We start from the raw sequence: 21,633 nt of genomic DNA, 5'->3' as shown, positions 1-21,633 counted from the left end.
AAGCGATCATGCGAGGCGGCGATCGATCGATTTCTGAATAATACACTCTGTGTTTCCGTTATTTAATGTTGGATTACGAGCTTGAAAATTTGTATTTTCCACGTACTCCGAGATATGGCGCGATACGCTGCGTCGATTTTATAAAGATTTAAAAATACCGAATACGGAAGATTTCTGTGAAAAACAACGTTGAGTGCGTCGAGTAGAACTGTCGCTAATAAATCAGCCGTCGATCGGCTTGTCGCGGAGAGAAGAGCTGAAACTCGACTTCGTCGACGAACCTGCCAACGAAACTTCCTTATCTTGTTCTTCGCTGGAACTTCGTGACGTCGAATCACAGAAAATAGAAGTTTTATAAATAATTTCAAATCTGTCTGCTCCGATATAACCGTAGAATTGAACGGTATCTTTTTCTACCTCCAAGACTCGATTTGTCTATTTGGATAATAGTAATAAAAATACGCAGCCGTGTCGCTCGATTAACACGTGCAACGACAGTGCGTGAAATTCCGAATCGTGGTGGCGATGGTGCGGCCGTAACAACGGCGGCGAGAGTGAAAGAAAGTGAAAAAACCGGGACAGGAGCTATGCACCGGAGAGAAAGAGAAAAAGAGAGGCGAAACTGGCCGGATGACCTCGGTCGTGGAGTTGCAGTTGCAGTGCGACAGGTTCGCAGCTGCGGCTTGTCTCAGATGTCGAGGCTGACGTTGGCGTAGGTGTGAGAGATCTGTGTACACGCGGCGTTTCGTTCGAACGGGCCGGTCGATCTGTGTCATGGCGCCTTTCAGCCGGTTTAAAAGTAAAAGTAATTGATAGATCGCGTCTCAGGCCAGCAAGGATCGTCCTTTGTCGCATCCTGCCGCGTCTCTTCCAGAATCCCAGAGTTTTAACACGACTCAAGGATTAAATATCTCGCGAACCGTGTGATCTGTCATGATCAATTAATCTTACCGTCTTGGCTCTTTATGCTGGCGTTAACCGAGTGCCAATTATAATTTATGGATCTTATCGATTCGATCGGAGTGGTTACTCGTGCGTACGACGAGTGCAAGTGAGAAGATACGTTCGAGTAGCCGAACTTGGTGATCGGATACGAAGTGCCAGCGCGAGGTATCATCGTTACACGTGTTGTTTACAACGATCGAGATGGAAATTAGAGCCCAGATGCGACCAACTTTTAGATCCAGCAGGTGCGCATCTGTGACCTACTCTCTAAATCGATGGTAAGCACCGGTGACGTAGGCGTAAAACTGCATCGGATCGTTAACACGTGGTGCGACTGTGATGCATAAAACGCGACGTTTTCGATTCGACTATTTTCGAATATGATTCGATCCTCTCGAACGAAACAGACACGGGAGAACGAGAGATGCGAACTTCGATTAGGTTGGAACTTTGAGAAATCCTTTCGAAATGAAAGGAGACGATAAAACGCTTGGTATGATCGTAATTATAATAGCACGTACTTCTATTCGATGATCAGATGGTTAAGTTTATTAGCGTGGAAAGATGATGAAGATTGGCACGACCGGATTTGAAACTCGAAGCGCTCAATTGAGCGTCACGTGAGCGACGTCTTCCACTCCTAATTTTAGTATCGAAACGACTGTCACCTAGATTATTAATTGGAAAATAGCTTCAAGTGTCCTTCTACGAGCTATTCGGCCAATTTCGTCGGTCCCTCAATGTAGTTTGCAAGCTCAAAGCGAGCTACGGCAATGGAACACTGTGTATTGAAACTTCACAAGGCGACGTTACTTCGCGTTTCAAAGCTCCGCTCAACTAGCACGCCGAAAGCTCGAGCAGCCGAGTACCACGCGAGAATAAAAACAACCAATAGGAAACCGCTGGAGACTTGGTGGGTGGGCAAAATTCGAGCCAAACCTCGTGCGAATACCGCAGCTTTCGATCTTCTTCCTTCGGCGATCTATCTCCGACCAGACGATTATTTCCACGGCAATTTATGTCGGAGCTCGATAACGGTGACACGTATAAATAAACGCGAGGGATAGAAATAATTAACAGAAAAAAGAGAGGTCGCCAACGAGGTGTCGGAAGGAAGAGATGGGGCAGAGGGGAGAGAAAAAGAGGGAAGAGGAGGTGAACGAGAGACGCAGAATCTCTCCCGGATGACCTGAGAGCCTCGAAGCTAGAGAGCGCAGCAGGTACGCAGCTGCGGAATGTCCCATATTCCCATGGTGAACTCGGACGCTCGATAATCGAGATATCGAGCACGTAGGTGCAAACCTGAAGCGCGAACAACACGGTCCCGGCCGGCTTCCACGCGCTTGCATCATACGCATTACACACACTTTGCTTGATGAAACAAATTGGTATGACCTGGTCTAGCCGCTGCTGCTTCTCATCGACACCCTCCGGCTAGCGTTCCTCCCATCCTCCCGATCCCTACCCGTGGCCCCTTCTTTCTTCTTCGTTTCATTGAAGGAAGTCGTTTAAAAGAGAGTCGAGCGATTCTTCGGCTAGAGGCCAATTTCCGTGTAGCAACCGTCAGGCCAGTTTCCTCTATGCTTCTTCTATTTTGCTTCTCTCGGCCAATTTCAATTGATTCCGATTACCATGTGACGCGTCATAGAACGTCGTACAACGTTTCGTCGGCACTTGGATCGCGATTCGAATCTAGCACCAGCTCAACTCTCGCTTCTGAGGCTGGCGAAGTTTACCGATCGCTCGTACTTCTACAAGCATCGTGCCTACCTGTTTCCTTCTTCGAAATTCTTCTACCGAGAGCTCTACTCACGGATTGCCTACTGTCGGGCTGATCCTCGTCCCGCCCATCCCTTCCGTGCCAGAAAACGCATTCAAATATCCCGTGACCTGGTCGAGCTAGCTAAAAAGAAGAAACTGGAGCAAGCATCTCCGGAAACGTTCGTTTTCGTAGGGAGGTAGGAGGCTCTGGATTCGTCCAGCAGCGATCGGGTGAAAATCACCGAAAGTAGGGAGGAGGAAGAGTAGGAGGAGGAGGTCGGGCCTGGTCCGGAAAAGGGAAGGAAGAACGAACGTCAGAGCTCGACTGTAGCGGTAGAGAAGAGGGTGGAGGAAGTGGTGGAAGAAGCGAAGCGCGGCGGAGCAGGAAAAAGGGTTCGGCGCGCATAGTTCAAAGATAGAAGAGCGCAGCAGCACGTTGCACCGACGGGCTGCATGTGCATTGGCTGATAGTGTGCGCATGCACGTAGACACAGGCCGCTCTGCGGCACCGCCATTGAGACCTGACCTACTTTGGGACACACGGTTCGCCGACATCGCGCTTCGCCCGAGTAAAAGCACCGAGCAAAGCACACTCCTTGCTCTCTATGCTCGAGCGTGGGCGGCCAATCTTCCCTTCTCGCTCCCGTTCGCTCTTTTTTCCACTCCCTTGTCCCATCTGTCTCGTTTTTTGCTCCACTCGCATTTTTTTTGTCGACCGCCGTTCTATCTTCTCTTTCTCTCTTTCTCTTATTCCTTCCTCCCTCCTCTCCTCTTTCTTTTTTTTTCCCATTCTCCCCTTTTTGTCTCCGTGTCTGTATCTTCTTTGTCCCCGTATCCACTTCTTCGCTCGTCTATCTATTCGTCACTCCCCCGAAGCTCGTTTTCTCTTCGTTCTGCCCTCTTCCGCTGTCTCTCCGAATCCCTTTTTGCTCCACTCTCTTTCCGACCGTGTCTCCTTTTTCCCTTCCCATGCTATTCCACCCTCTCGCCCCTTGTTCCCGCGAACCTCGCCGACGATCCCTCCTCGTTTCTCCCTTGATCTCTACGTCTCATTTTTGCTCTATTCACGACCCTCTATTCGCTCGTTCGCCTCTTTTTCGTCGTCTCTCTTTCGCACCCTCGTCCCGTTGCCTTTTTATCTTCGTTTCACACTCTCTCTCTATCGCCTTTTCCACCCTCTCCTCCGCTGCCCGGGTCCTCTGTTCCCGCTCAGCAGGTATAATACAGCCGTTTTCGGTGCAGCCTGGCCGCATGTATCGAGAGATTTCGAGTGCATTGGCCTAGATACTCCGCAACTGGGCGCACCGTTTCGTACGAATTTTCTGCTAAACGCAGATTTTTCCCTCGGGTATATACCCGCACGATGAGACTGGAAATTCTTCGCGGAGAAACAGACATGGAGTCTCCTCGTGAATCGAGTCGAACAATTTTGTATCTGGATCGAATCTGCTTCTCGCCTTCTCGCCGAGGCGAAAGATTTCACCCGCGGGAAGCTCGCGAATGAAACGCTTCCTCTACGATCAGAGAAAATCGTTGGAAATGGAGAAAACACGAACCACGAGAATTCGCGTGCGAATCGCAGAGACTCTCGGTGCCCGCGTTTGCAATCTCCAAGATTCGTTATCGAAACTTCTCGATCTTTCCATTTTACCCGTAGATCCGCGACTACATAAGTATTCGCAATTTGGAAGCAAGAAGACGAACCACGGCGACGACACCGGCAATTGCAGAGAGGAAAACGAAAGTTGGACGACGCAAAGAAAAGTCTGTGACTGGTTCAAGGTAACCATTCGTTAGCTCAAGATGAACGATTCAATTAACACGTTTAGGCAGCGAAAGACAGAGACACGGGGCGAGAGAAGGTACGAACGGCTCGTAATTGCTGAATTATCGACGATCATTAAAGCGCGCGACTGCGTTTACGATCGTGTGCCTTTAGCTTTATGATCGCACGAACAGATCCCATAAAGATTTTCAACGCATAAACTCTTATCAGTGCGCGTGCAGACTGCCGCTGCACGCGAAACAGCCAGGCAGGCAGAGCATAAGAACGAGACGAGACGTTTCGTTCGGACCGATCGATTCGATTCCTTCCAGAGACGAGAGTCAGATTCGAGTTTTCTGCTGGAATTACGTCGCCACGTATACAGAAACGTCAAGTTTACGCTCTTGGCTTTCGGCTATAAGAGCGCGAAAATATATTTCGACGAGCGTAATCGAGCTCGTCCCACGAGCATCGTTGCGCAAATCGTGAACGAAAGCGAGGATGGTATGGTCGGTGCGAAACGGAAACGAGAAGAACCGAACGAACGACCTCGGGGCAGAAGGCTGATTATCTTAACGACACGGGATACCTATGTGGATCCTTTCACCAATAACGTATTTAAACATTGTCGCTTTATGGTTTAAAAGTAAAAAGAGAAATCGAGAGGGAAAGCAGCCGCGTTTGAACGCGAGCAATCAATTTGCATGAACGAAAAATTTGTCTCCTGAAATTCGGCGCTGTCCACTTTCTCGTTGTTCCGGGTCTTCGTTCTCCGTCTCTTTAACGTGCAACAACACGCTTTATGATTCTTGTCGCGTCATCCTAAACGCGGCTTTGAAACCTGTTTAGAGTCGGTTCTATGTTTAGTTTACTAAAATACACTCGGCTCCGCGATACGGGTGTTCCTCATCTTCGAATCTAGTTCAAATCCTACAAGATTTGCGCGCCGACGCGTTGACAAAGAGACAATGAGCATGATGGCGTGAAACATCGGTTCGGGGCTTTTGCTTGTCAACCTAAACAAACTCGCGGATGCCTCGCGCGTTCCTCCAGAAACGGATCCACAAATAATCCGGCCAGTCTTCTGTAAATTCACCTTGAAACGGTTATCCACCCGTTCTCTCGCGAATCGGATGCACGCGCGCCATGCATCGCGCGTAATAATAAAATCATTACAGTGATTTATACTTAGCTTTGTAATTAAATCGTAATAAAATTGGACGATTATCCGGATAAATTTGAACAAACGGTGTATACATAGATGTGTAGATAACGTACAGATAGACCACGTCTAGACGCCGATCGTGAGATTACAGCTTTCGCTATGAATCCATCAATCGAGAATTTCTCTGGATTAAAAGATTCTTGTACGGTCGCCTATCTTACAGCGAAATTTTCTGGACGACACGACGTTCCATTCATCCAACGTTTCTTTTCATCCGTGTTTCTACGCTGTCAGAATCGCTACCATCTATCCAATCTCGAATTATCCCAGCCACGTAGCTGACGATTTTCTCCTGCATCTCGTTGAATTCGTTTCGAACGATTAAACGAGGAATAGCAGCGCGAGAGTACGTTTGATCGTGCAAGATCGACGTGCACGGTGGTTGAAAGACGAGCGTATTGGCGAATTGACAGGTCTACGGGCAAATACACGTGCCATCGATTCTCGCAAGTTGAGAAATCGCTGCACGGGAGAGGCAGGAGAGCTTGCAGCCCCCGTCAACTGGGTCAACGTGACATCGCGACGCTCTCGACGCACGTGCAAACATCTCGAAACGACGCACGCATGTGCAGCGAGCAGTTCGCCTGGATTTCGCCGTCGTCGATCAATGACGTCTGGAAAATGTTTCGTTGCCACTTTCCTACGGTCTTCGTGGAACTTTTGCGCGTGGGACGTAAAACGATCTGGTTCGAGCTCCATCTTCGCGAGATGCTACACGTTTAAATCACGCTTTCCATGGATTTCGTAACGGATCGTTAACTTTGCCGATACTCGGGCGAGATTCGATTTCAACTAATAATCGAATTCATGTTTTCTTAGATACAGAAAGAATCGATAGAAGAGAAGCTGCGTATCGCGATTACTCTCGAGAGAAAATGAAACGCGTCCCGAAATAGAATGCGTTGTTACCTCTTCCGAAAATCCGTTCGTGTAACAGCAACACGTCCAAGTCCAAGTATCCCACAGACTGACTGTACGCCGTAAAGCACCAGAAGCACTCGATATTCCGCGTCGCGCTCGCGCATTCCCAAATCGAACGTGTGTCGTCGAGCCGCGCGCGTGGTCCTCGAAACAAAAAAAGAGGAACGACGAACAAAAGAGGCAAAAACGAGGAACGAACCGAGTGAAAGTGCGAGCCGTCTCGAATTCGCGATTAGAGGGGCCGTGGAGGAGCGGCCGAGGGCCAGGAGACACGACGCGCGCGCCACGCCAGGCCCCGAAAAAGGCGAATCACCTCTCGTCGAAAGTTGCTCTTCTGAACCGAGAGTGTTGCGACTTGACGGGAGAGTCGAGGGTGGAGGAGGATCGCGTACGAAATAACAGGCGGTCCGAACTGCGCAAATGTTTGCGAAATGACGTCAAAAAACTCGCCAGGTTCGCCGATTACTCGCACGCGGTCGCTGAACGCACGCGGAATCCACAAGGGGGCCTGGGCAGCGATCGTCCTCAACGAAAAGAGGTTCCTAGAATTCTCGTATGCCTGATAGAAGCTACGAAAAATGTTTCGACGAATTATACCAATGGTAAAAGTAAAAATGGAATCGGCCAGATCCGCCGATGGAATAGACGATATTCCAAGTTAATTTACGGCGATTACGAGCGTTCGTGAGACGTAAACGACGGCTTCCAAGAAAAATTTCTCCGCAATTATTCTTAAATGCTGGCAGATTCAACCGGGAGTGGCTACTCAGTGGTCACCGCTAATTACTCTTCGGTGATGAAAGAAAGATATCCGAGCAACCGTGCGCCGCCAGTAAGGGTAACCACACGAACGAAGAATTCTGAGATTTCAGCAACGATTCGCACGGCTCTTCCGTGAACTTGTTCCAGCTTAAAAGGCTTCCACGTCCAATATTGAAAAAAGGTGACCAACTGACCGGAATTTCAATTGCTTCGAGCATCGATTTGGACCAATACCAAAGGATTTTGTAAAAAAAAAAAAAAAAACAAGCAAGAAAAAACTGTTAGACAGAAACGATTCAGCGAGAAAAAAGATCTGGCCAGCATCCACGCCCAAACGCCAAATTTCCGATAGAAATCAACCTGTCGAAAGAAAAGGTCGAAAGACGACTGCGTAAAAAATGCTGGCTGGGAAAGCTGGTGTTCGAAAACGCTTGGAAAAAAATAGGGAAGCTGTTGGTGGAAAACTGAGCAAGGAAACGTCGTTGAACACGCTGAAAGATAATACACGGCCAAGGAGCAAGAGAGAGGAAATACTCGGCAAGATATGCTCGTTTTACCTGGCTGCGATGCACACGAATGCATTTCCACCCCCTATTCATACGCGCGACGGTGGTAGCTGCTGTGACCCACTTCCATCTCCGGGAATAAACGGCACACCACCCACGCACACGGGATTCTCTTCGAGTTTCATTCGAACACGGAGACCATTGACTTGCCGCATCGTTGTTTCAACGAGGATACCGCTGAGAATGTTTTCCGTGGTCCTCTACAAGGTAAAGCTGGGGAATATGATTGCAGATATGGTACAGTATGTAACATTTTGAGCGGCGATATCGCGCGCTGGATCTCATAAATACGGATGGTCATACAAAAGGAAGAACAGAAACAATTTAAATTAAAAATCCAAGAGCGAATATATCACGTGTGGAATGGGGATCGAATAGCTACGGCCGATTCCGAAAGTACTATCGATGACATTCCAAGGAGCTTAAAGCAAATATCGTGGATGCCAGGCATCGGCCGAGTACGAGAAGAAAGCAAGCGTCGAAAAGCATGGCAAAAGCAGAAAGTGGAACAGCGGTCGAATTGAAAGCCTCGTTCGGAAACTAACAGACGTTTATGAGACACTGGAATCCGAAGAACGGCCGGTATCTCGTCGTGGAGGCTCGGTATCGAGCAACCGTGAACCGCCTACACGGTCACGATGCAATCGCAGGCAAATTGGAGAAACTGATAGGGCAAAACTGTTGCGATCGCGCTCCTTCCGTCATCAGAAATAAATTGGAAAAGAAACGGCCAATTTTTCGTTCCAACCGTCTCCGCTCGCCTTTTAGTCGTTCCGCTACTTCTAGTTTTGGAATTATCGATCTATCGTTCGAATCACCAATGCTATTCTTAATTGTTATCCTTCGATCGAACTCTAGATAGTTATCCTTAAATTCCGATATCGAACATCAAAAAAATAACATCGGTTACCTTCGTTTGGTATCGAGTTCCATCGCAAGGATTAAAAATCATTTTGAGGGAAGAATTTAGATTATACGGCGGCGGCGTCAACGACAAAGTGGTACCAACGCTCTCCAAGCGAGTCTGGAACGTCGATTCGCGACCGAATCGACTGAGTTTGCCGGATGCCCGAACCTGTCTCCTCAACCGGCACGCACGGCGCTTCATCGAGACTCCGTCACGCGTGGAAGTCGTTTACCCCTCGGAGTTATTTGGCCCCTTCGTAGCGAGCAACGCTCCGACCAACGCGCTCCAACCGGACGACGAAGAGTGACACAACACGGGGACCGGGGACGGGAAGCCGGCAGCATCGGAGCGAAAGAGAAATCGACTGTTTATTGCCAGGCAGACGAGCCGTCCGGGAGAGGAAGTCGCGAGGGGAGGATAGAAATTCGTCGGTAAACGATAAGAATATCGTTCCCTTCGTCAGGGTGTACGATACTGCGTTCTAGTCTGCTATTCGAGTTTTACTATGATTAAGTCGTTAGGAGAAAATATATAATAAGAAATGTCCAGATATCGTTGATGTATTTCTAATTTTTTAAACGTTCGCTTTGTCCCCAGCCAAACATCTGGCATGTTCTGTCCGAGAAGAAAAAAATAATCTGAAATAGGGAAGAACTACGTTCCGGGGATACAGGCTCAGCTGATATCAAACGCATGCGTATCCACGACGTAGCAGTGGGACGGAGGAGGAAAGGGGGATGCGAGGTGGATAAATCGGTCGAAGGAAGGAAACAGCAGCGGGAAGAAGGAAGAAAAGAGAGGATGAAAGAGAAACGAGGCGAAGGAACAGCCACAAAAAACCGGGCGACAGGGGAACGGAGACGGAGGATCGGGGGAACGACGTGGAGATGCGACACACGTGCCAGGGACACGCGTGCGTGTGTAGAAAGAAACAGAGAAAACGAGGCGCGAAGAGCGAGACAGAAACAGGAACAAGTAGAGGGGAAACGAACGTCGAGCAGGGCTCGTGGAAGAGGAACGGAGAAACAGAGTCGGAGATAAGGAAAAAAAAGCGGAGGTAAAGAAGAGAAACATGTGGATGACCGAGAGAAAAAGTAGATGGAAGAAGAGGCGAAGCAGAGAGAGAGGGGGGGGGAGAAAGAGAGAGAGAGAGAGAAAATAAATAGAAGAACACTGTACTCGAAGAAAAAGCAACGAGAAACCGAGGTAGAAAAAATGTAGCAAAAAAGAGGAAGGTTGGCAAATGTACAAGGTGGAAAATGAAATCGAGGAAGAAAGATAGAAGAGAGTAAAGGAGGAGAGGGAAAAGAGATAACCAGTTTCTCTTTCTTCGACGCACAGCGTAGCGCGAGCACATTGTATAAGAGCACACAACCACGCGATTTTAGACGTTCTACTCTCCCTCCTACGGCCGCTTCATGAGGGTCCCCCTTTCGGCTGCCGAAAACGACATCGAGGAGACCTTCGTATGGCAACTCGCCCGCCGACGGCGACGCCGAGACGTATTCCGCATACGTAAAGCCATGTCTCTACTCTCGGAGAACGACGAATCCGCTGGCGTCTCACGAAATTTCGAAGAATCCTCGATCCTTAGCCGAAACGAACGACCGAGAGGTGTGTTCAAGTTCGACACACGCCTCTTGAAAGTAATTTACGATTCGATGGCCGTACGTACGTTTTTCAAATTATCCGGCGCTAGTTTCCACGAGTCGAGAGGGAAATGTATTATCTGGGAAACGTTTTATCAAAGCGAAAACGGGAAACGGGATCGTGTATTTCGAGCACGAAAGTTGCGGTGAAACGACAACTTGAAGCGGCGATTTTCTTGCAGGGAAAAGCAATGGAATAGCGGAGCGGTTTCCATCCTAAAGGGTGGACGGTGTATTTTCAGCACGAAGGTTCTGTTAGAGAACGACAACTTTGTTCGTTGAACTTTTGCGCGGCACTCCGCTTCTCGATGGAACTTTTTTTAACTGCGTGGGATGGAATCACGTGGGAACTCTTTCACGACGTGCGTGTTTGCACGGGTGAAATTTGTGTGGGCTTTTTTTGTGGTAGCCGCATCGGAGGATTCCCGACGCTCTGTTGCGCTCTTTTTCCATTTTACTTTCCTCGCGATCTTTAAACGGGCAACTTTCTATCGAAGTAACGGCCGAAATTGCGGCGTCGACGCTTCTTTTGTAGCTGCAAAAGTAGGCCAATTTTCTCGTCGCCGTTTATTTTCGTTTCTTATTGTACGCCCGATTCTTCCAGACGCTTTTGATGGACATGACGAATGTGCAACGTTGTACGTAAATAAATGACCTACCGGTTCGAAGGAGAAAAACTTTCGGCTCGTAAAAATATCACGGAAACGCGGGCGTTAAATCGCTTTTCCCAGAAAAGTCCGCGGCGAAACCTTGTCGACAGAATTTTCCGCCGACCTTTCATAAACGCTTGAAATAGCTACGATATCGAGGAGAGAAACATTAAAAATGCCAAAAACATCGAGTCAAACGTATTCCTCGATCCTTCGCGGTTTCGCTAACAGTAAAAAATAGATAATAAATAACTTGGATCGTCACGTCTACGAAATACCAATAGTATTTCTCGACTCTATTTTAAAATCGTTACGTTTTCTCCGACGCTTCTTTCAAGCAGGTCTTTTCAATTTTACAAACATTCACCATTTACTACCACATCGACGAATGGAACTCGGCTATTGCTTAATTGCTCTCCTTCGAGAATGGTCGAAGGGTTTTCCACGTCACTTGGATAAGTGGCTAGATGAAAAGTATTTAACTCGTCCGCGTTTACGAGCGCGTTGTCAGACTGTTTCGACCGTGGCCTTAATCGCAATGTGTACCGATATGCACACACCATACATCACCTTTTTCTGTCTGCATTACGAGTACCGTGAACCGACCGCCTTATCGTTCGCCACGACGCACATTTTCTTTAACAAACCGTCTCTCTGGTTAACAATAAAAATATATTTCCCTCGGGAATGGTAAACCAACAAGTGTTTAAATCTCCATATATTGTTTCGGCAACGCAACCATAAATTTCTCTTATCGTTTCTTATCACTTGTGTCACGGTTCTCGTGTTAGCCTCGACGCTTTTTTCACCAGTTCCGTGAGATCGCTACGGTCGCAAATTAGGCCACGTTTAACTAGTAATCGACGACGACGGCGAAGAAGCGAGCAAGCGATTTGCCCTAGTCCTAGCAGCCGTTTAATAGCCGGGAGTTAAAGGTCTGTGCATAAGGAAAATCGCGAGTAGAAAATACGCGCTTGACCTTAGCCAGTCATCGGTTCGCGAGGTCGCCGGATCAATCGGCGAAGAGGAAAACAAGAATCGGCGGCCAACTCCTCCATTTTGCATCACCGACAACAGCCTTATCATCGAGCGAAGAAACAAGAAAGTTTCCATTCGGGTTCATATTCCACGGAAGATTACGCGTCCAATGCCAGCCGAAATATGTTGACATTTATTTTTAGTCGAAAATAACGGCACTTCCAAATATTCGAATCGCAACAACGCCACAATGAAATAACTTGGCTAGACCGATCAATCCTATTTCCTAGGTACGATTATCGTTTCTATGGGTTTCGCTGATCCCGCGTGACCTAAAATTAGCGAAATCAAAACGGATTAGCCCGCTATTACGACAACACGAACGTCTAAATATTTGTCGATCGACGACGACATCGGCGCAATAAAAATAACCGCGGATTCGATAAAAGTGTCCAAGTTTAGTCCAGGTCGGTAATCGGGTCAACAAGTTTTCAAAGAAGATCGACACGGATATCGTCCAAACGAATATCCATATTTCCATTAATCTGGAATCGTTCGAACACGAAATTGACATTGACTATTTACTTGTCGTCTAATTTTATAACGCGACTGATGAAAATCGAACGCGTTCGATCGAACGGATTCAGGCTCTCTCGCGCACGCTTCGTGGCGAGCAACGGCGAACGAGTAATAACGATGTCAAAGCGAAGGCAATTGAACGATGTGCTAAAAAATATTGACCTAAATCGCGCGAGCATCGATTCGCGAGACGCTGCCCTATCGTACAATGCACTTCCATCGCGTCGCGTCGTCGTTCCCGGGGTCGAAATAATCATCGAGATAACGAGTATTTCAAACACGTACCATTTTTACGCCTCCGAGCCTGATTGCTCCGATAAGATAAAACGATTCTGCAACATCGATCGCATCGATGGAACGGTGTCGCGACACTGCGCTCGGACGTCGTTAGTCATGAAACCTTCAGGTTTTCCCTTTTCCATTCGCTATCTTCTATTTAGTCGGCATACCAGGCTCGTTAACTTCGTGGAGGAAACAAAAGGTTTCACGAATCGTTTCGAAATCAGATTCTACGAAATAATTGCCGTATCCGAGCACGGAGGGTAGACTCGTGGCGAAGATGCTACGAGAAATCGTATACTTTTATTATTATCGCTGTTAATTTCGATCGATTAAGATTTCGACGATCGAATCCCGTGGGAATTAAACGCAAGAGACATCGCGATGTACATGTCCTCGATCGCTATATCGACTTGGACGAGGACGAGAAGGATGCGCGCCCCCTCAAGCCGCAGAACAACTTGACCGCAAAAAAGCACTGGGAAAACGCGAAAGTGAAACCGATACTATTCTCCGTTGCTTCTGAAGAAATTCTCCGACTCTTAGCTATCGAAAAATTAGAACGATTGGAACGATTCGGTCGACCGAATCGATCGAAAAACGTGGAAGGAACGCCGAGGAAGCCGAGGATCGGTGCTCCATGGGACTCGGTATCCAGAGCACCATGCAGCATCCACGCGTTATGCGGTCGTTTAAATAGGAGCACGCTAAGATTGCGAGCGAGCATGCTGGCAGCTAGAACGACGACTATCAAGGTAGTTAGCGTGGACAGAGACGTGACGTTGCCCGTTGCCTGTCGGAGTACTTTCATTGCTGTTATACAACCGCGGATCGAGCGACCGACCGCTGAAAGGAGAAATGGGAACACGCAGTGGTTCTCATGCAAGCCACTGCGGAACGCGATCGATCGCCTCACCACGCGGAGAATAGTTCCCGATTCATCCCTCTGGACCATCGAATTTTAAACTACGTTTTAATCGACCGGCCCTGGAATCAGTTTGCGAACCGTGGCGTCCAGAATCCCGTGGCACGTTCCACGATGGAAAACGTTGACCCGATTCTCCGTGGAAAATTATGTAGATTGAAACGCGCAAGTTTTCAAGGTAAAGTGAAATTAAGCGCGAGAAGCAAGTTTGCGGATTCTTGGCTAGCCTCGTAATAGCGGGAAAGTTTGTTGAAAATTGCAATGAAAGCTATACCACGCGAGTGGTAGTTAGCAACGAAGCTTTGAAAACCTGGCTTCCTTCTAAGAAACTAGTTCAATTTTTGTACAGGGGAAAGAACTGGAGATACCAGGTCAATAGCGAAACCGATGGGTCTTTCGCGAGTTTCTTATCGCGAAATTAAATCTCGACAAACAGATAAGGCAACGTGGTAGAAGTTCGTACGACACAATGTTGCATTACGAAAGAACGAATCGGTAGTTAATGCGGTCGAGGCGGCCCGTCGAGTATGACGAGTTTCGTGCAAACGTTTCACACGTGGAGCCGTCAGGTCGACGACTTTATTCCGCTCTGGTACGAACACGTGTATCTACGTGCCACCACGTGGATCGATCGTTGATAATTCAACTAAGAGAACCGTGTCGTGGTTTGACATTTCGCAACATTTTCATCCTTCGAGCGTGCTCTTCTACATGATAAAACATTGAACAAACGATCGAGAAGGAAGAACGAATATCGACAAATAAATTGATTCGTTGACAAGTAGAAAGCCTCTGACGATTGAGTACCATGCACAAGAGCAGAACGAAGGTGAGTTTTATCTCGCGGTGTTCTACCCAAGGCTTCGTGTAATCTCGGTCGCGGAGAAAGTGGAAAAGTGTATCACTGACTTCATTCCCTATATACACGGTGTCTCGACGCGTTCGCAGCCTCGACATTTCCAACGATCGATTCTAATTTTTCACTCTGAGAAATCTTCGACTCGTCCATCCGCGCATTCGATTCGAACACCACTTGTCTTCTATCCTCTACGACGATAAGACGTGGCTCCTCTTGCATCTTCTCTAACACCCGCACGATCGTTTCTAACCGTGCGTTTATGTTTAAACGAAACGAAACGAAAGAGCAGCTTTTCTCGCCAGAGAAACCGGTATTTTTTAAAGACAGATTCAGACGAATTCCGCTCTCGTCGACAACGAATGCAGCAACGGTATTGCAGTATGCTCGTTCACCTATTTCCAGAACGCGGTCTAATATTAATCTCGGCGATACCGGCCACTAAAATCGATATCTCAACTGGGTCAAACAGTTGCGCGTATTCTGTCGTTATTTTTAATATCGCAAAATCCACCCCCTGCGTCGTGGATCGTTCGTTTTCAAGGCGACTCGAGAAACCAGATTCCACGCAGCATATTGCTGGTACTCGTGTTGCTTCGTTCCGCGCGATCATCCAACAGACATTTATAGATATCGATACAGCGTATACCGCGTGGCCCATCTTCCGTTTGTTACCGATTTCGCTAGAAAACCGGCGATTCGTGCGTCGATTCTACAATTTCTGTCGACCGTTTCGCATTCCGATCAACTTTCTTACGTATTATCGCTGGTTACAGCATTTGTCAGGATATACATTGATATCGTGCAGCCTTAATTACCGTGTCTGAGAGAAATTAACGCACCAACACAGATCAGAGCGCGGTTTTGTAGTAACATGGTTGCAGAGAGGAGAAAACGGTGGGGGCAAAAAGCAACGGTGCATCGTTAAAATGAAGAAGAGCTCTCGTTGGTTCGTTTACGAGCGACGCGGAGAAACAAGAGGTAAGAACCGAGCTGCGTTCGTGGCTAGTATTTGTTATTCCCGATGCACCGTCTTTCGCAGCGTGAGGCCTTTAATTCTCATTCATAAGCACGGGCAAAGTTACACCGTGGGCCGGTGATCTGTCACGGGACGCAGCCACCGGCTGATTTATGTTCCCTTCGTCGCGATCATGATCCCCGTATCCATCGAGGATTTTCCGTTCTCCAAACGGCTCGAGGAATTTAGAGAAAGTGGGACGGTCGTGGGGACCACCACGCGAGATTGATTTCAACGGAACCGAATGATTCCAACTTGTACTTAAACTCTTCTATAGACTTCGCTTCAAACACGAATATGTATATTGTGTTACGTCGTACGAAGCAAGTTTCTACCAGTGTAATTGTTGGTGTCGACATAACGCATCAGCTCCGTGGGCTCCCTTTAATGTTAGCAGCATACTTTATGAAGAAGAGTCCACCGTAACTCTGTTCTATAACGCTGCGCACCATGCAATGCCATTTGAATCAATTGCACCGTACCAATTGCCGTTCAAGAGCATATGGGGAGTGAACTGTAACACTTTCTGCATTTCGACGTGCAGCAGACTATAGCTCGTCTATTTCCAACGTTTTATTCTGTCTTTCGTTTTTAAAACTTCTACAAAGTTTCTAACATTGACGAGCCTCTACCGTGCTCTACACGATTTTATTACAAATAGTTTTCTCTCAGCGTTGTCGTCTCACTTGTGTTTTTCCGTTCGCCAATCTCTTTCAATCCCAGGCAATATTGCGAGAGAAAAAACGGATTTTCCTACGTCGCTCAAACCTATTTATACCACAATGTTATATTGTATTCTATTCAAACGTTAAAGTTGTTTCCACGATGGAACAGCGCGAAACGAGATTTTATTAAACGCCTGTCCGAGCCATATTAAATTCGGTAAACGCTTAAGCTACCGTGATCCTCTTATTACTGGAGCTAGCGTGATTTTAATTTATGCTACGATATCAACTTTTCCTTAAGAACTATGCCGATTCTATTCAAACGAAACAAGCCATTCGCGAAGAAATGACGATTCTACGTCGATATAGTACGTCATACAATTACACGCTGTTAACGATAGAACCAACAGCAACGAACAGTTTGTAGCTGGTCCTAGCGGAAATACTTTTAGCCGCTTTTCGGCATCGCGACTATCTACTGGCTTTATCCTCGACCATTTAATTCCCCCAAAAAGTCTCACATCCTATCGAGTAATTTGCTGAAAGTTAGAAAAAGCTAATATAGTTTCCACGAAGAAATAATTGGAAAACAGTCCTTAACGTTTCAGATATTAATTTATTGTCGCTAATGGATCGTTGTCGAAGGTGATTCGTTTAAAACTGTCAAGTTACTTCTCTGTGAGCAGGACGCACAGTTGGGAGGGGAGCAAAATATATCGAGCAAGGAGCTGGGAAGCGCGTCGACGCATATCCTGCAGCTTCATCCTCGCGAACCGTCGGTTACATATCTTTTTTTTTTCTTTTTTTTTTCGAAAGCCGAGGCAAGCGAACGCATCGCGTTCCCGAGGCCACGGGTCGAGTCAGATAAGATATAATTATTCGTGTCGCAAAAATGGCTGAATCCAGTCCGCCCCCCTCTCGCCTCCACACTTTCTTTTTTGCACATTTTCTTCCCTCCCGACGATTCTATTCCGCTGCTTCTCCTCGAACCACCGTTTCTTCCTTACATTATTGCGTTCACTGGACCCACCACGTCTATTCCGAGTTTTAATTACGAGTTACTATGTTAACTCGGGAGGAATCTTCTCATTAGGGCGAGAATTCTTCTAGAATCGGAAATTTGTATAAACTTGACGAAGTTTTGGCGAAGAAAATGGCCAACTTCGAGGACGAGCTAAATTCTCGCGAGATAAGCTTTCCCGACTACAATTATTTAGCGATAATTAAACGATAAAAGAAAGCGGCACGGTAAAGAATCCACGAGCAACGTTTTTCAACGGCTTCGACTGCCGCCGGCAAAGTTTGCCTCGGCAACCCGACTTATCGCACCGCAAATAAAAAACCTGATATCGCGATATCGTTTTGCGACAAGATTAAAAGCGGAAGATCCGGCAAACGGTACCCCTACCAGGACACGAAACACGCAAATAATACAGGGACACGGACAAAGCGTTCAAAGATCTGGCAAGGATGTTTAAACAACGAAAGTTCGCATGACTCACGCTGGGCCAAAAGATGTTCAGCTTGTCCGAGAATACGCAAAGATAATTTCACTTTAACCCTTAGAATTGTGTTAACGTTTTCACGAACGACATTTTGTCAAAGCAAAGAAATAAAGCGATACGTAGAAAAACGATCGATCATCGACTAAAGAAATTACTCTAGCGTCTAAGGGATCGACAGCTCGAGCGACGAGTTAATTCGTCTTTCCCTAATTAAGAGGCGAAGCGTTAATACTGCAAAACGTTCGAGATACGCTTGGTCCCTGTGCTGCTCGCTCTCCTGTCTACTGACAGAGAAAAGCTAGGCACAATGATTTCGTGGAAATTCGTGTAATAATAGATGATGCGTCAACAGTGGCCATCGAAAGTGGTACTGGTTGACTATTTATTCATTACAGAGCTAGGGTTGCCGCTCTACCGACACTATTGCCGCGTGCTCGGCCACGTTCCGTCTCAAAGGCGTTATAAATAACCACTCAGCCCTGCGTGCATCCGTGATTACGATCACGGAAGATAGCAGAATGTATGGCAGTCACGTTGCCTTTGGTCCACGCACGCACCGCGAGATTTTTCCAACACTGGCACACCCGATCGTGCCGGTTTTCTTCTTTTTCACTGTTGTTGCGCATCTCTGTAAGTCATTGCCTCTAACACGCCACAAACACGGGGCAATTCGGGACAATGAACGGTGTTGATTGACTCTTAACTACTGTTTTAAATTCCCAAAGTAATCTAGACATTATAAACGTTGTCATGATTTCCATCTCGAGTAACGCACGCTGATAAATAGCACGGTAATTGGTACGTAAGATAGCGATAAGTAAATATGCTGTAAGCCGGACGGCATGGTTTATAACGAATAAATGAAACTAAATAATAAATAACTCGGCAATCAAAACACGGGCATAAACGTGTTAGGTTGTTAGGAAAAAATCAGTGCACGAGATAGGTGTCCGTCGGAATCATCAGCTGATCGGGAGCGATCGCGAATTCGAAAAGTCGTCGCCGCGGTTTCTTGTCCATTCGCTTATAGAGGGGACCGGTTTCGAAAACGACCTTCCCAGAGAGCAAACATAAAGCACGAAGGTTCGCCCTTTCCACCGAGAGAAAAACGATGTATAATTTCGAGATTTTGCCAACGAAGATGCTTGACGGACACGAGTAAGGCGAAAGAGAAGAGAGAAGAACCCATGGCAACGGTGAGTAAATCCTTTGCAATTTATAATCCGAACATTACGGCTGATTACATCGAACCCCGTAGCGATTGAATCTTAATAATTACATTCCGAACTTACCATGGCCGCCTGCAACAATACGCACCAACGTATAAAAACCTGTCGGCCTCCTTCCTGGGAGGAAGCACTAATTTTCTCGCGATCTTTTTTTCCCTCCTCTTCCTATCTTTCCTCCCCTTCTCTTCTCTTCCTTTCCTTTTTTTCTACTGCCAACCCAACCCCTGCTACGAATCTGTCTCCTTTCCACTGCTTATTTCACTCTCTCTCTCTCTCTCTTCTCCTCTCTTCTTCTTCTCTACCAGTGTTTCCCTGGCGAGTCACAGGTTACGCCGCGATTTCACACCGCATACAGATCCACCGGGGGAGTAATAATAAAAGCAAACGCATGCAAGCCGACGTAGTTATTTAGCTAATGACGTCGAAAGCAGACCAGGGACCGGGCAACGACTCTTAAGAATCTGCCACAACGTGGCGGTCGAAAATTTCGTTGATCTGCGACCACCGGCGCGCGAATTCCCGAGGACAGGAAGCGGGTTTTGCACGCAAAGCCTCGGTTTATTGTCGATTTCCGAACGGATCCCAGTTCCGAGCACGTCGTTTTTAAGCCAGCCACCCGATAATCGCTTCTCAGAGCCGTTCTGTTGTTGTCGCCGATGTTTCGCGCCTATGTTCCGATCAAATTAACTCCTGCCTTTTAGCGGGCCTTATTTCTGACTCGATTGTTTGCCTTGCTTCTGTCCAGCTCTTTCGGACCACAGTATTCTGTATATCCGTTCGTAGAGCGCGTAGGTAGATGGTCAGCGTCCATTCGAGGGTAAAACTATCGCGAGATATGAATTACTTTGATGTTTAGATTTCGTAATTTCCGTTACCTTTTTTCCTTTTCTTTCGTTTAATCAAGATCATGATACGAAATTAGAGAAAAACATCGAGTTCGATCATCAACCTGTTCTTGCTTGCTTACAGTCTAACATACGAAATCGTGGCACGACCGTGCAGGTGTATAATTTCGTTGTCATTAAGAGATGCGATGAACAACGGGCATCGTGTGAAAGCCGCTTAATGGAGAAACAGGAAGGGGTACCGCGAAAAGAAGCGGGTCGATTTTATAGGGGCTCATTATCAGCTTTACTCGTTCCCCACCTCAATTTCGTCTTATTGTTGACCGTTGAAAACGGAGTCGGGCTTTCGTCGGCATTTCTCCCAACGATAAATTCGTCGTTCAGATCAACGCGATCGTCTCACTCCGTAATATTCACGAATTCCCTATCTCATCAAAGTTCCGCCCGCGAACGGAAATTCGGGATCTCTTTGCATTTTAGATATTTAAATCGACTGGTTACCTTGGCGAGTAGCGAAGATAATAAAAGTAGAAAGCGAGGACGAGGATAGGTAAAGGACGAGGCAAATTACTTTCGAAAACCGGCAGAATTTAATGAAATGTATCGAAAAGAAACGATCGTCTAATTGGCGCATACGATATGCGTTGTTCGCGGATTAGCCACGTGTTACTTAAAAGTCTCTAATTAACAGGCAGTTGTTTGGATCGGAAAGAGAGGACGAGTCGGCTGGATTGCGTGGAAAACGGAAAAGTTCTAGCCAGCGGAGAAGAAAAGCAGAAGCACGCACGATGACGCTGGTAGTGAAGAGGTCACGAATGGCACGCACGTTTCTCCATAATCATTGCTGACATATACCGCTGACATATCTCGTAATTATTTTTATTTCGATTTCGAAAAAGGAGAAAACGAAACTTTTCATTTCATTTTTTCTTCTTTATTCAACGTATCTTTAAACATATTTCATTAGACATATCTTACTACCGATTGCTAACTTTTCTAAAACTTGCGCAAGACGCTTGGAAACGTACGTGCACTCGTTACAGCAGTGTGAAAAATCTATAATCAAGGATCGATTTACTGCGAGTAAAAGTTAAAAGCGATCGAATTCACGGAGTTCGATAATCGAAATTCCCAGTGTTCCAGAGTTCGCGTGACTATGCAAATCATTCGCAAGCGACCAACAGTGACAGTGTGATAATGATTGTTACCAGTTGCTACACGATGCTGTTTACGCGGCATGCTCGTGATCATCGATCACACGCGGTCTTGAAATTGAATAAAACACCTCTATGTCCATTGCCGACCGGATTGATGATTCGTCGCGGGAAGAAAGAAAAAGTCGGCAGAGTCTATGACGATCTACGATTACCTGTACCGCGTGATTAATGCGGTATTTTGCGTTTATTATTACATATGCCACTTTTCCCATATCGCGGCTCGTGTACAAGTCCGTTCAAAACAGCTGTACTAATGTTAAACATATCTTATGTATTTTTCTGCTAGTTACAGGATTCTTTTCTATTTGCTACTGATACACTGAAAGACGCACAGAACAGGAGACAAGATCGTGTGTAGAAGATAAAAGTTCGAAAGGTATAAAAGT

General features: G+C 46.8%; 1 protein-coding gene across 4 annotated transcripts in view; it reads right to left on the bottom strand.

Annotated features, from left to right (window-relative positions):
- LOC126865592 (solute carrier organic anion transporter family member 74D) overlaps positions 1-21,633 on the bottom strand; it is an 86,961-nt gene that overhangs the window by 29,308 nt on the left and 36,020 nt on the right. The window contains exon 1 of one of the 4 annotated variants that reach the window (XM_050618319.1): positions 6,606-6,816. The exons of the other annotated variants lie outside the window; for them this stretch is intronic. The gene's annotated coding sequence lies outside the window, so the exon portion shown is untranslated. Of the gene's footprint in view, positions 1-6,605; positions 6,817-21,633 lie in introns of those variants that run through there. 4 annotated transcript variants of the gene reach the window in all.

The sequence above is a fragment of the Bombus huntii genome, chromosome 5 (genome assembly GCF_024542735.1).
Source record: "Bombus huntii isolate Logan2020A chromosome 5, iyBomHunt1.1, whole genome shotgun sequence".
Classification (NCBI taxonomy): Eukaryota; Metazoa; Arthropoda; class Insecta; order Hymenoptera; family Apidae; genus Bombus; species Bombus huntii.
This window is presented reverse-complemented; position numbering and strand designations above follow the sequence as displayed.